The sequence below is a fragment of the Mustela nigripes genome, chromosome 5 (assembly GCF_022355385.1).
Source record: "Mustela nigripes isolate SB6536 chromosome 5, MUSNIG.SB6536, whole genome shotgun sequence".
Taxonomy (NCBI): Eukaryota; Metazoa; Chordata; class Mammalia; order Carnivora; family Mustelidae; genus Mustela; species Mustela nigripes.
The window spans coordinates 41,209,084-41,212,840 of record NC_081561.1 but is presented as its reverse complement, the minus strand read 5'-3'; positions in this window follow the sequence as shown (position 1 = coordinate 41,212,840).

The window sequence follows — 3,757 nt, the reverse complement described above, 5'->3', positions numbered from 1 at the left end:
GCTACTGATATTGACAAGGGTAGGTAGTGAGCAAGGGATTAGGTAATGGTCACTGGAGGAGAAGGAGTGAAGGAACTGGGAAGCCAGAGTATCAGATACATTATCTACCTTGACTTGGAAATTATTATGACTTATCAGAGAACTACTGTTGCAGAAAGTTTAGGGCTCCTGGGTGGCTCAATCAGTTAAGCATCTGCCTTCGGCTCAGGTCATGATCCCAGGGTCCTGGAATCAAGTGCTCATCAGGCTCCCTGCTCAGCAAGGAGTCTGCTTCTCCCTCTGCTCCTCCCCACACTCATGCTCTCTTTCTCTCTCTCTCTTACTCTCTCTCGGAAAAATAAATAAATAAAACCTTAAAAAATAATGTCCAGAAATTTTAAATGTTTCTGCCACAATCCACATCCAGTGCCATGTCTGTGGGCCAAAGTTATCACACATTTAAAATTTGAGAATTGGGGTGTCTGAGGGGCTTAGTTGATGAAGTGTATGGTTTTGACTCAGGTCATGATCTCACAGTCCTGCTATCAAGCCGTCTTAAGGCTCCGTGCTCAGCGCAGACACTGTTTCTCCCTCTTCCTCCCCCTTACTCTTCTCCCTGTGCTTCAACCCCACCCCTCAACACACATCCACACTCTCTTTCTTCCAAATGAATAAATAAAATCTTAAAAATATAAAATAAAATAAAATTTGAGAGTCATTTCAGATCCTTTTGTCTCCAAAATTGCTAAAATCTGAGGTGGTCATGAGGCGTTTCAGGGACATGCGTCTCAGTAGGTATGACATAGTCTCACTCCTCATACATAAACAGTAGTTTTCCTTAGCGAATGTTCAGGAAATCACATGATTAGCAGTTTTCCTCCAGTAAATTGATGGGCATTTCTAATTTATTAAACCCTTGCCCTCTGACTCTGGCTTTGTTTTACCCAGCTGGAGTTCAGCTTTTCTTTAAAGTGTATTAATTCTCACCACTGACAGAACAGGCAAGAAGACCCAGTGGCATATTCTGAGCAGCCAGGGAATGGCCTGGTGACCCCATCTGGCAGATAGATAGAGGCCTAAATTTAGGATGCCACCATGTCTTGAGGAGCCATCAGTAATTTTCTAAACTTTTCAAATGCTCATTTTATAAGAGCTGTGATAATCTGTGAACTTCGCATTATTGGAAAAATGCAGCATAAAAGTAACTCATGCCGTCTTTAACATCCAGTGTGTTTAGACCTCTGAAGTAGGAAATAATTTTATTCCACTGTTTAGATTTATATATGAGAAATGCATTACTGAGAAATCTTCTTACTTAGTAAAAGCTTATATTAGTTTACTAGAGTCCTGTATATTGTGTGGTATTAACAAAGTACAAACAAATGGGCTTCACACTCATTCTCCAGTCTGAGGATAATATGAAGCTAGTTAGAGTTTCTTCATATTATTTACCCATCATGTCCTAAGGGCTATTTCCCTCATTCATCATCTAGACAGTGGGATAAAAAACAAGCAAACAAAACAGAGTAAAAACCAGGAGATAACTTTGTGCATAATTGCTATGACTACGTCTGGATGATTTTTTTTTTTTTTTTGCCATGAAAATATTCTGATAGGACCAACAAAAATGCATCTTTGAAACTAGCAGTGAAATGGGGGGGCACTTGGGTGGTTCAGTGGGTTAGTGGTCTTTGGCTCAGATCATAGTCTCAGGGTCTTGGGATGGAGCTCTGCATGGGGCTCTCTGCTCAGCAAGGAGCCTGCATTCCCCTCTCTTTCTGCCTGCTTCTTGGCCTACTTGTGCTCCCTCTCTCTCTTTCAAAAGAAATAAACAAACAAACCAACAACAACAACAACAACAACAAAAAACTAGCAGTGAAATGTAATTAAATAAAATAAATTGAAGCATGAGAAAATTTCTGTGACAAAGGCAGAATTAGTGATTAGTGTAACCTTATGAAATAAACTCTTCTATATTAAATTTATACTATCTTCTCTTTTCCAGAGACATGATCTCCAGGTATATAACTGTGGATGTTTTGTTGCTTTAAATATTTTTCCCCTACTATAAACAGTCTACAAAGTATTTTATATATCAATAATTCTGCATGTGAGTATATTGCATATAGGTACCATACACTTCTCAAAATAGAACTGATAGATTAAAGATGGGATTTTCCATGTTAATAAAAATGGATACAAGGTTTCTTGGTGGGGGTGCCTGGGTGGCTCAGTCAGTTAAGTGACTGCTTTTAGCTCAGATCATGATTCTGGGGTCCTGGGAGCATCCCTGCTTGGCGGGGAGCCTGCTTCTCCCTGTCCCTCTGTCTGCTGCTCCTCCTGCTTTGTGCTCTTTCTCTATCAACTGAATAAATTATAAAAAATCCTTAAAACAAAACAAAAAATAACAAAGTTTTTTGGTAGTTTGTATCAATTTGTGCTCCTAATAATAATGTGCAACAATAGTTTCACACAAATTAGCAAAGATTTATATTAATTAATTTATCCAACTGCCAGTCCGAGTTCTGAAAATTACATAGCATTGATTGTTACATATATGTATCTTGTTATGTCAGAGGTCATAGAGTTCAAATTTCTTTCTTTTTTTCTGTTCTGCCTTTTCAGGACTTTGACCATTTGCTCTGTTAATATTTTCTTTATTTTTCAAAAGAACATATATATTGCAGGCCTTATTCCTTTATTATTTATTGCAAAAGTACTTTTTTATTGAGTTTATTTACAGGAAAAATTAAACTTGCTAATACTTAAAAAGATATATTAGTATATTCATCTGTCATTTTCATTTTGATTGCCAAATTTCCATCATGTAAATAAAAGCTTTCTCTAGTCTTATATGTCCTATTTAAAGATCTTCCTAATTTTTTTAGTATTTTTACAGTAAATTCTTTTAAAAACATAAGTATTGATTTTAACCTGTCTTTTATCTTGGTTGTGTAATGGATACTGTAAACGTTTTTTATTTGAAATGACTACACAATTGTTAGAAAAAAGTTCATTATATAATTAATCATTTCCATACTAATATGAAGAACTACATTTGTCATTTGAAAAAAGGCTCTACTCTTTCCCATTGATTTGTGTATTCCTGTCATGATATATATAGATAGACATAAATACAGATATTTTACTGTTATACATTTGAATGGTTAATTTTTGTTCAATTTTTTAGTCACTCTGAGTATTTGTTCTCCAATATGAAATTTAGGAAAATTTAGTCAAGTTTCAACATGTTTCTTTGACATTTTGATGGGATTTCTTTGAGTTTTATACTAACTGGATGAGACTTGACAACTTTATTACATCGTGTCTTCCTATCCAAGGTAAGTTTGGGCTTCCATTTATGAAGTTCTCCTTTGTGCAACTCCTTAGAAACAAACTTTTCTCTCTTTTTTTTTTTCATATTGGCCTTTATAGTTTTTATTAATGAATTTGCTGAAGTTGTTTTCTGAATTTTCATTTATTCGGCTACTGAAATTGCTATCTACTCTCACATTGTATTATCTAGCTAGCTGCTGTTTTTATGTGGTTCGGTATCCATATCTATAATGTAACCAACCATTTAACTGAATTTTAATATTGTGCCTATAGAATTTTAGTATTAAATTATCTTTGAATCTTCTACAACTCTATCACCTGTTGATATTAACATTTCTTTTTTCTTTTCAAAATATATGCCTACATTTTTTTTCCTTTTGTCAAATTTCTTTAGACAAACTTACAGGATAAACTTTAATGAGAGTAGTGTGTGCTTACTTAC